Here is a 12,321-nt window from a genome sequence, read left to right on the forward strand (position 1 = left end):
TACACGGACACTGTATTCTTTTAAACACTGCTTGGCCCATTTCTATCTAGCCTCTTCTAGGCTAATTCTCATATCCTGATCAACCCATCTCTAATAATCTGTGTAGCATCAGTCTTACCAGGAATGATTCTAGCCTACGTCCATCCTAGGTCGGAGGAGCTTCATCGTGTGTGGCTCTAAGAGGAGCTGCATGATTTCTGACCTCACTTCCTCTTCCTCCCAGCATTTTGTTCTGTTTACTCCACCCACCTATGTTCTTACCTATCAGGGCCAAGGCAGTTTATTTAACCAATGACCTTCCTCCATCACTTGGTCTTTTCTGTATTCAACTATATCCTTTCAATTGAAGCATTTGCAATACTCAAGTAGGACTTTGATATGTTGTAGTTGGAGTGCACCATTCATAAAATGCTCCTCAGTGTAGATTTCGGGAATATTAACTACAAGAATAAACACAGCATTGTACTAACTGAATAACACCAGCGGTCCCTTTGACCTCAGTAAGTGAGAGGATAAACAACAGAGGAGAGTGTGATATGTACTTGTATTTCAGTGACTAAGATAATGTGGGGGGATAAGGATAGGAACAAGTACTAGATTGACTTTGAAAAACAAAAGAGAAAATTTGCTGAGAAGAGAAAACTGTAAACTGGTAGGATCTACAAATTTTAGAGGGAGTTAAAGCTGTAGATGGTTGTAATTAAAAGGTAAAGAAGAAGGGGAGAAGGATGAAAGAAAGAGGAATACAACTTAGCAATGGGAGGAAATCTGTGAGATGCAGGTGATGAGTATGGTGGAGAGTGCCTGGATATAGATCAGGTGAAAAGAGCATTAACAGCTATCCTATTACCTACCTGAGCAAGGTCCAGACAAAAGCAAACTGCTGTGGCACATAGATGCCAGGTGGAGGATAATGGAGACTATGAAATTAATAGAATACTGATGTAGTGAATTACTGGCACAGCTTTCCCTGAGTTCGGAGGTGATGTTCTGGACCTTGCTGGTACTGGGGGCAGTGGGAATGAAAGTAGGGAGTCCTTGGTCTCTGCAGTATTCATATTCTGTGTAGTTTCTTGTCCCTCAGGTTTGGCGTATGAAAGGAACAACATTTCTCAAGCCATTCTCAGGCAGTTTTATCCAACAAATGGTGCTGGTTCAAGATAACTTACAGCTGGGCCCCAATTCCCAGCGCTTCAGCCTTCTTTCTCTGCAGAGATCTTCCCAGCTACTGAGTTCGTCTACAGACCTTGACTCTGAAAATGAGTATACTGTGTATGATCTTGACTATTTTCTTGGATGGGTTTCAGTGACCATGACTCTAATCTGCCATCTCACTCAGAAGTTCTACTCTCTGCTTTTTGAGTTCCACTCCAAGTTTTAATGGAACTCATGGTGACCCAAACTAGACAATTAATTTCCAAGTTTCCCTTGGAACTAATGGGAAGTGAAAGTCATTGAGACATACAACATCTGACTTCTTAGCTTACCACTTCTCTTTCCAATTTGCTGGCAAGAATACAAATACAGAATGTTGAACCTCATTCAATTATGCAAAATACAGTAAGCATAGGAAAGATGCTGAGTCGTCCTCCCAAAATAAAAAGGCAAACTATAGTACAATTCTATTATTTTATTTTTAAATTTCTTATTAGTTCTTTCTTATTCAATATGCTTTTTTATCATATTCATTTACTCTGCTGACACTTCCAAGATCCACTTCCTCCTCTCTACTCACCTGGTCTTGTGCATGCTGTTGAAACCTCCCCGAGCTTCTGTGTGCAGCGGCCTTGCTGTGTCTGAAGACACTGTTTCCTCTAGTCTTGTAGAACTCTTTCCACCCCCTCTTCGGCAACGATCCCTGAGCCTTGGGACAAGAGGGTGTGGTTTTTGTTCCTTGTAGGACTGAGCATTCTGTAGTCTCTTATTCTCTGTACCTTGCATGTTATTGGTCTGTATTAAATACCATCTGCTAAAAGAAGGTTCTCAGACAAGGGCTGAGAGAGACACTAAGCTTTGTAATTTACTCCTCACAGGAAGGCACGAGAATCACACCTTCCTAGCTCTGTAGCCAGCGAAACCCAATCTGTGGGTGTGATTTCACTGGCGAAGAGGAAACTGCTCGCATCGTTGAGAAAACAGATGCTCTCACCCATCACTACAGGGAACTCAAGATGACACAATCACAAAGCACTCAGGAACTACTGGAGAAGTGATCTGTGCATCACTTCGATGTAGTGAGCTTCTCTCTGGAACACTGGACACAAGGCTAGTCACTATATTAGGAGCTGGAAAGCTGGAGAAGCCAAATGTGCAGCAATCAGAGGTTGGTTTGATAATTGTGAGATACAATGGAGTGACATACAACTATTAAAAAGGATAAGGAATTTGTCTACATGCTTCCTGAAATGCTTTCTAAGGTACTTTTGAGCAAAAAAAAAAAAAAAAAAAAAAAAAAGAAAGAAAAGGAAAGAGACATGTGCGTACTAGCTACCATCTATGAAAGCAGAGGATTGTAACACATACAGTACTGATGATTTATTGTTTTAAGAAACACAATGAAGTAATCTCCAAACTAATCATCAAACATGGAACAGGATAGAGGAAGCCAGACTTTTCAACATGCTTTTCCTAGATGACTTGGAAGCACATAAATATACAAAAGTTTAAAGTTTGAAACAAAATGTATAAAAATCAAATGCATTAACTGTGTTGATTTGATGGAAAAATCAGATTGAATGATGTCATGTGACTTTAAAGTAGCAATTAGAGAGTATGTCCTTGATGTCAATCTGTCCCAAGGACAACAGAGCTGCACAACAAAAATAGCATTTTTAAAGGATTTTCCAAATTGTGGCATTGTTGATGTGTCCATGTGTTGGGAGCATGAAGTTGGATTCTCTGATACTCATTGTCATTTGTAAAGAAGCACTCTTGTGGGGGCCAGGTGAAGGTAAAAGCTGGACTGTTAGGCAGTTGCAAGAGAAGGCTTGCTCAAGCCCATGAAGAACTTGAAAACTCTTTAAACTGAGACAAGAAAGCCACACCTTCAGTGTTCATGGCCTCAAGCAATATAACATAGTTTTTGGATGTTAGTTCACCTGGGTAAAAAGTACATACTAGTCAAGAAAGCTGTTTTGGGGTAGTATCATAAACTATCAGCTGTGGGGCACTGGGCAGCAACAACTGATCGGAATACTTCAATATTGCCTGAAGGGTAGGGAAGTGGGGATTGGAATCTATGTAATCTCTACACAAAATCAAATGAATTGAAAATCATAACTACACTGAGATTCCACCTCATTTCAGTCAGAATAGCCAACACCAAGAAAACAAAGGTTAGCAGGGCGGCGGTGGTGCATGCCTTTAATCCCAGCACTTGGCAGGCAGAGACAGGCAGATCTCTGTGAGTTCGAGGCCAGCCTGGTCTACAGAGCAAGTGTCAGGACAGTTTCCAAAATTACACAAAGAAATTCTGTCTCAAAAGACAAAACAAAACAAAACAAAAAAAAAAAACAAAGAAAAATAAAAGCAAACAAAAAAAAAAAAGAAAAGATTAGCTGGGTGGTGGCACATTGCCTTTAATCCTAGCACTCAGAAAGCAAAGGCAGACAGATCTCTGTGAGTTTGAGGCCAGCCTGGTCTTTGAACTAGTTCCAGGACAGCCAAGGCTACGCATAGAAACCCTGTCTCGAAAAACTGCCCCCCCCCCAAAAAAAAGAAAAGAAAAATGGAGAATTGCAGTGGACCTGAGTTTGGTTCTCAGAACCCACATCTGGTGGCTCGCAACCACCTGCAACCATCTGGCTCCAGGAGCTTTGGCCTCTGTGGACACCTGCATGCATACAGCACACACGCAAACAAGTAGGCACACACACATAAATAAAATTAAATACATTTTAATGTCTGTAGGGTGGTGCTGGGATGGGAAAGGATGCAGATCTACACGCTGTGGGTGGGAATGCATATGGATGCAGTCACCATAGAAATGAAAAACTAATCTAAAGCTATGCCAAGTGTGACGTTACATTACTGTGTAATCTCAGTATATTGATCTCAGCACTAAAATGGTGGAGATAGGAGGATTGGGGTTAACAGTGAGCCTCATCCACTAACAAGTAGGCGGCTAGTTTGGGCTACATGAAAGTGCGAGTCACAAAATCAAATACCACCACCACTACACACACATGCATGCATACACACACACACTCATACACTACATACACACAGAGATAAGAAAGATAATCAGAAATAAGATAGATGAGTTAAATCGAAAACCCTTCATAACCTGGTTTTGAAATTAGAGTTTCAATATATACTCACATTGTACTTTATCTTTTAAAGATTATTGTTTAGTTTTGCTTTCTGCAAAGGGTTTATTTAAAGTTAGAAATAAGTGGAGTATTGGCATGATAATTACTTAAGATATGGGAGTGGGAAGAAGCCTCATACTTTCAGGAAGTGCTGATGTCCTAACAAAGCATGCTTGTACAAAAGGGTAGAACCACTTCTGAGAGGCAGTGGAGGGTGTGGAAGAGTGGGGGAAATCTCATTAGGGACTTAGAAGAGATAGCTCATCAGGAAGGAACTCTTGCTGCTCAGTGAGCTGGCTGAAGTCCTGTTCCCAGCACCTTATCAGGTCGGCATGGCACCACTTGTAACTCCAGATCTAGGGGACCCAAGGCCTCTTCTGGCCTAGGACTGTGTGTGTGTGTGTGTGCACTCCCCCCACACTCTCACATACAACTGCATGCATACACACACACATACAAACACACACATATCACAGCATACAAACAAAAACACTGCCAGAAACCAGAAGAAAAAATGGCAACAAAGCAACCAATATAACCACATTCTGATAGGGCAAGGTATGAGTACACCCAGGAGGGAAATATAAATAATTATGAGTAATTGCTAAAGTTTCTGATGGAGATGGTCAGAAAGTAATTTGATCAAGGTGATAAAACTATTTTAAGAAAAACTTATGGAAATGCTAAAATAACATACACACACTGTATAAAGAATGTCTATGACAAGATCATCAGGAGTTTTAACAGGGATAGTGAACTTGTAAACAACTCAACAGGAACTCCTCAAAATGAAACAAGAAGAGAAAAAGAAGACGAAGAGAAAGGCCTTCACACCCCCATGCTGCAGAATGACATCAGTCTCTGAGTCAGAATCAGAATCCTGGACAGAAAAGAGAATTCATGAGAAGAAATGTTTTAAAATAACAGCTGAGGCATTCTTCTGAAATTAACAAACATCAAATCACAGATATGAAAATAGTTCTCCTTATGTGCAGCATGCCCACTGGATAGCCTATCTTTTGACGCAATTATTATGTTTGGTATAGATAGTACACAGGTTGTTGTCTTCAAGATGGTCACTTGCCTCCTATAATGGCACATTGAAAGCTCAAACTGCTTTGAAGACCTAAGTGGTTTCTTGCACCAGTCATTAGAAGGGGAGTGAGTGTCTTAGTCAGAATTCTATTTATGAAGAAATGTCATTATCACAGCAACTGTTAAAAAAGAAAGTATTTAATGGGGGTTTGCTTACAGTTTCAGAGGTTCAGTCCATTAACATAATGGCAAAGAACAAACAGAACATGGTAACACACAGACAGACATGGGGTTGGAAAAGTAGCAGAAAGTTTTTCATCTAGATCCATGGGAAGAGAGAGACACTGGGATTGGAGAGAACTTTTGTAACCTCAAGACCACTCCCCCCTCTCCCCCCCTCCCCGCAGCCCCTTGATACACTTCCTCCAACAAGGCTACAGCTACTCCAACAAAGCCACACCAACTCCAAGAAAGCCACACCTAATCCAACAATGTCACACCTCCTAATCCTTCTCAAATAGTGCTACTCCCTGATGACTAAGCTTTCAAATATATGAGCCTGTGGGGGGCATTCTTATTCAAACCACAGAGAGTGTGCTGATTCTAAGTTCAGTGGACTTCTGGGTTGTTCAACCAAGCAGAATGAAGTCTGAGAGTGGAGGGAGGGGTCTCCGAAGACATACTGTGGTCTTGAGAGGGTGGCTTGGCTGGAAGTAAGATAATAAAACAATCATTTATAGTTACTACAACAGAACCAAAGAAGTGTGAGATCCTTGTGCAAAGAATGAGAGACTTTGGAGCACTCAGCACTTAAAGGGATGTCTTCCTCAACCCCTTTCCCGTAAGCCTCAGAGATCTATGAGAAGAGGAAGTGGAAAGCTTGTAAGGAGGCAGGGGTGGTAGATAACTCCATGAAAACTGTGTCGTCCAGACACAACAGGATTGATGCACACATGCACTCACAGAGACTATGGGAGCACACACCAAATCTGCATAGGTTTAAACAAAACAAAATCCCAACACTGAAGACGGGAACTGTACACTGGGTTTACACCTAACCACTCAAGCTAGCATGGCCACGGAGTTGGGTAGACAGGAAGGTGGGGAGGAAGTGGAAGGAGTTGGGGGAAAGGAAAACATGATCGAAATATATTGCATGATAAAAACTAAAAAAGAAGAGTGAGTGGGGCCAGGAGCTTGAATAGAGTGGATTTCAAGATCAATGTTAAAGAGCAGCCAGCAATCAAAAGAACCAAAATATTTATTTATTATTTATTTATTTATTTATTTATTTTATAGGGAGTTATTACTGAAGTGCTGGAAATTCTTACAGAAATAGTATCTAAAGAGTACCTGGAAGCTATGAGCTCTGACAAGGAATAGCCCAGCAATAGAATATGATGACGAATTTCATGTCATCCTTGTAGCGACTCCAGACATAGTTCATGTATCATATAACAATCAAGTAGACATGAAAGATATCAAATTCATTCCTAAAGTTAATTACATGATATCTTCTTCAGAAAGGTAAAGGTAAATACTCCGAAAAAGAATTCAGATTTAAGCCTTCAGGATTAGACTTAGAAGTAATGGCACATTTCAAGTCCAAACAAAATGAAGTTAAATGAAATAGAGAGTATCTACTATATGCTAATACCTAACATTTTGCCATTTTATTACTAACACTGAATATGGTTTATTTCAGAGCCACTTTTGACTGTGCTTAAAACTTAAAACTTCTGAAGGCAACAAAAACAGCACAACCCCAAGAAAATCCACATAACTTGAGGAGATGTAATATTTGGCCCAGAGGTAGCCAGACAGAAGAGCTTGGTGCTGCTGTTCAGGTTGCCAACAGAAGGGGGTGAGTGAGGGTGGAGGCAGACAAGCCTCTGAGTCAAGCAAGATGATAAGCAGATTTCTGTCAGGAAAGCTAACTCCCTAGCAAGGTCGTTCCAAACTACCACAGAAGTGACCTTTCCTTGCCACTGTTAGTTTGTCATAATAACTAAAATAAAATAAATTAGAAGAGCTCAGGTATTTTTTTAGACTACAAGCACAAACTTAATAATTAAAGGGGTAAAACTAGAAAAATTCTGATAGACTTACAGGTAAGACTGATGTTGTGACATCTACATAGAACTCAGGTGTGCAGTCTGATAGGCTTATAGGTAAGACTGATGTTGTGACATCTACATAGAACTCAGGTGTGCAGTCTGAGACTGGACCCAGCAATCAGGCCCAAGAAGAAGCTACACAAATTCATCTAGTACTTGGTATGGTGTCTTCCTTGACCAGTGATTCATTCTGCCTTACATCCCTTATTTTTTTTTAATTTTTTCATTTTTTTATTGAGAAAAGGAAGAAAAAAAGTTTCCGCCTCCTCCCACCCTTCTCCCCCTCCCCCAACTCCTCTCTCCCTCTCTCTCCAGTCCAAAGAGCAGTCAGGGTTCCCTGCCCTGTGGAAAGTCCAAGGTCCTCCCCCCTCCGTCCATGTCTAGGAAGGTGAACATCCAAACTGGCTAGGCTCCCACCAAGCCGGAACATGAAGTAGGATCAAAACCCCTTGCCATTGACCTTGGCTTCTCATCAGTCCTCATTGTTCGCCATGATCAGAGAGTCCGGTTTTATCCCATGCTTTTTCAGTCACAGTCCAGCTGGCCTTGGTGAGCTCCCAATAGATCAGCCCCACTGTCTCAGTGGGTGGGTGCACCCCCCATGGTCCTGACATCCTTGCTCGTGTTCTCCCTCCATCTGCTTCTCATTGGGACCTTGGGAGCTCAGTCCAGTGCTCCAGTGTGGGTCTCTGTCTCTATCTCCATCCATCACCAGATGAAGGTTCTATGGTGATATGAAAGATATTCGTCAGTATTGCTATAGGATAGGGTCATTTCAGGTTCCCTATCCTCAGCTTCCCAAGGGACTAACTGGGGACATTGCCTTGGGTTCCTGGGAGTCACTCTAGGTTCAAGTCTCTTGCCAATCCTATGACTTGCTTCCCATTAGCAGTAACTGAGCCTTGTGAAGGTAGAGATGTCAGCAGAGTTTGGGCATATACAGGAAGTTCAGCTTCTTATGTATCAACAAGCCATGGAGCAGAAACACAGGGCTGCAGCAGTAGCAAAGATGGTTCATTTGGAAAAGAGACACCTCAAGGATCACAAGCTGGTTGAGCAGCCCAAGGACCCAGAGATGTACGCAGGCCTGGGAGGGCTGATCTTGGAGTGGTGAGGCTGTTCCAAAAGCAAGATGGCAGATAAGACAGTGGACAGCAAGGAGCAGGGCTGTGTGAGCAGTCAGGGACTCTATAAACTATAGTCCTGGGGAACTCAGAGCAACTGGTGTCAGACTACACACAAGGGTGAGGAACTGAGGCTTAATGCACTGTCCAGCAAATCAACTAATGGTGTAGGAGGTTCTTCTTTCTATGCGTTCATTTCATTGGTCAAATAAAGAGACTGCCTTGGCCTTTTGATAGGGCAGCACTTAAGTGGGCAGAGTAGACAGAACAGAATGCTGGGAAGAAGGGCAATGAGGCAGACACCATATTCTCCTGCCCAAAATAGACGCTGGTTAGACTCATGTCGGTAAGCCACAGTCAAGTGGCGATACACATTAATGGAAATAAGTTAATCAAGATGTGAGAGTTAGCCAATAAGAGGCTAGAACTAATGGGCTAGGCAGTGTTTTAATTAATACAATTTCTGTGTCGCTATTTTGGGGTATAAGCTAGCCAGGCGGGATGGAACAAAAGGACCCACTCTCCGTACTGGACACAAAGAACCTGCAGAGAGAGGAGTGGCACCCAACATGGTAAACTGACTCCACGTAAAAACTGAGAGGGCTTGAAAAGGAATTCTAGACACAAATATAGAGTTTAACACAGCCTTTTGCTGTTTGCCGGCGGGCTGCCACACAGAAATTTTCCTGACTCAGGAGCCGCAGGAGGAAAAAAGCCATGCCATTTTAAAACAAGGCTTCCTGGGCCCTGCCACCAGTGCAAACTCTGGCTGTGGAGCATTTGTGGGCACAGATGTTAGTGTGCCCACTCAGGGTTAGGAACAAAGTACCTGAGACCATGCTTGTGGCTTGGCGCTCCCTGCCTAAGTAGGCAGTGGGAACAGGTCTACTAGAAAGTGGCAGTTTTGAAATACCAGTTTCTGGGCTGTACCGCCATTGTGATCTCTGTCTGGCTCCTGCAGGAGACAGAGCTTTTGAATGGGGTTTGTGGGTAAAGTGCTACGGCTTGCTTGATGGCAATGTGGACTGCTGTGTGCCTGGAACTGTGCATGGCTCAGAGGCACAAGTGACTCAGAGGCATGAGTGGCTCAGCCATGCTGAACTGTGCTAATCTCAGGCAGGAACTACCGTAATTGCCATAATAACAGTGCAGTGAAGGTTTAGACTTAGCAGGAAACAGGCGGTACTGTATTACCCCTACATGGCGCAAGCTAAAGATTTTAAAAAGCACTTAGGATTTTAAAAAGTGCTCCTGGATAGTAAAAAATTTACAGATTCACAATAGGACAGATTCAGACATAAAAGACATTGTTGAATAAATGTACATAGGCTTGGAAGAGAAAAGATAAAGAGTATAGAGACTCATAAAATAAAGTTAATGCTTTAAAAAATGGTAAAGTCTTTAAAGAGACAGAGTAAATTAATAGAGTAAAAAAAATAAGCCACATAAAAATGGAAAATTCAAAGAGAGTCTGGATTCTATGTATTATTGTGTTTTATTTAAATTTTTTGACTGTAAAGGAGCTAAGTACAGAGAGACATTTCATTGTATGGGCTAAGCTAAACCAGCATGTATATTATACAGGTATAATGCCTTCACAATTTGGGTCTAAGGATATGATGCTTTGGAAAAAAGGTTTTTTGTTTTTGTTTTTGTTTTTTTACAGAGGATGAGACCCTGTGGATTGCTTCTAGACCAATATGGTATGATAGACCATGCCCTCCTGAAAAGTTGCCGTAAACACCCTCAGAAAATTACTTTGCCCAACTGCTGACTGAGAGGAACTTAGCATACAGGATATACCATGAGAGACCTGATTAACAGCGCCCCTATACAGCATGAAGCAGTTTGGAGAGAAAAAACTACACCCATATTCCCAAATATTGTTTATAAATGTTCTTTTACACTTAAAAAGGAATATGATATAGATATGAATAATTTGCATTGGTATAAATCTTGATTTATTGATACAAGTTTAAGATCAATTTTGTTGTATGTATATGTATTTCTGATCTTGATTAAGGTATTGTGATTGTGTAGCTCATTTAAAATGTAATGTATAATAGGAAATATAGGTTATAGATAATATCTATAATAATCAAGTTTGTAGAAGTACAGAGATATATTTCAGATAGGCATTCTTCATATTTTTCAAGGACTACAGAATATGGCATTTAATGTTTTAATAACTTAGGACTTTTCATGACAATGAGCCACGTCTGTTCCTGGCACCAGCAAGCTACTTCAGAGGAAGATGGGCATCGAAGAGTCTCCTTATGGAGTTGGTTAGCCATTTGGGCAAAAAACTGTTCTTGCCTGGACTGTTGCATAAACTGGATACAAAGAACCCACAGAGAGAGGACTGCTGAACTTGCCTAAAGGTGAGATGGTCTTTCAGGGTTCCTGATTCATAAAAGAGTCTACAAGACATTCTGCAGGACACAGCAGATAGTGACTGAACTGTCTTTGAAATTTCCTGCTTCATGGAAATATCTGCTGGATACTATGGGCCTGTAGGCTGAAGATGGATGCCCCAACGATACAAAAGAACTTTGGGTGACTGTCCAGGCAGCGAGATGTCTCTGTCATTTCTAGAGTTTTGGAAGCTTCTTACAATGTACTTCCTGTTTACTTAGGTAATATTATATCCTTCTGGAATCTTTGATGGAGTTGAAGAATAGATAGATAGTTATAGTTTTCCATTGTTATAATAAAAGGTAAAATAGATATAAATATTGTAACTGTAATTCTTGCTTGATGATAGTTTTGTTATATCTAATTTTACTGTTAAAGTGAAAGCCTTTCTTTTTTATTTAAACAGAAAAAGGGGAAATGGTGTAGGAGGTTCTTCTTCCTATGTGTTCATTTCATTGGTTAAATAAAGAGACTGCCTTGGCCTTTTGATAGGGTAGCACTTAAGGGGGTGGAGTAGACAGAACAGAATGCTGGGAAGAAGGGTAATGCAACAGACGCCATGATTCTCCTGCCCAAGATGGACTCTGGTTAGACTCATGTCGGTAAGCCACAGTCAAGTGGCGATACACATTAATGGAAATGGGTTAATCAAGATGTGAGAGTTAGCCAATAGGAGGTTAGAACTAATGGGTGAAACAGTGTTTTAATTAATACAATTTCTATGTGGTTATTTTGGGGGTTAAGTTAGCTGGGCGGCAGGATGCAGCCCACTCCTCTTACTACAAATTAATGTACCTGTCTGCTTTAATCTCACTACAAATGTCTTATTTCTGCCCCTCCCCTCTTTTCTGACTTCTCCACTCTTATTCAACATAGATCTAGAAGTCTTAGCTACAGCAATAAGACAAAAGAAGCAAATAACAGGGATATAAATAGAACAAAGAAATTCAAGTCCTCTTGTTTGAAGATACTGTGAGTGTATTCATAAGGGACCCTGGAGACACAACATAAAAGTGGCAGGGTAAAAATGAACATACAAAAGTTAGTACCTTTCTATATACCAATAACAGACATGATGAAAAAAATTAGAGAAACAATTCCACTCACAATTCACCCCCAGAAACAAATGGACTAAATCAGAGTCCCTGGGAGTAACCAAGGAAGTAAAATACCTCCACAGTAAAACCCTTAAAACAGTTCAGAGAAACTGAAGAAGGCACCAGTTTCTGGAAAGACCTCTCATGTTCATGGATTGAACAAATCAATACTGGGAAAATTCTTCTCTTACAGAAACAATTTATATACTAATGCAACGCCCAT

The sequence above is a fragment of the Alexandromys fortis genome, unplaced genomic scaffold (genome assembly GCF_014885135.2).
Source record: "Alexandromys fortis isolate MF-2015 unplaced genomic scaffold, M_Fortis_MF-2015_v1.1 scaffold_182, whole genome shotgun sequence".
Lineage (NCBI taxonomy): Eukaryota > Metazoa > Chordata > Mammalia > Rodentia > Cricetidae > Alexandromys > Alexandromys fortis.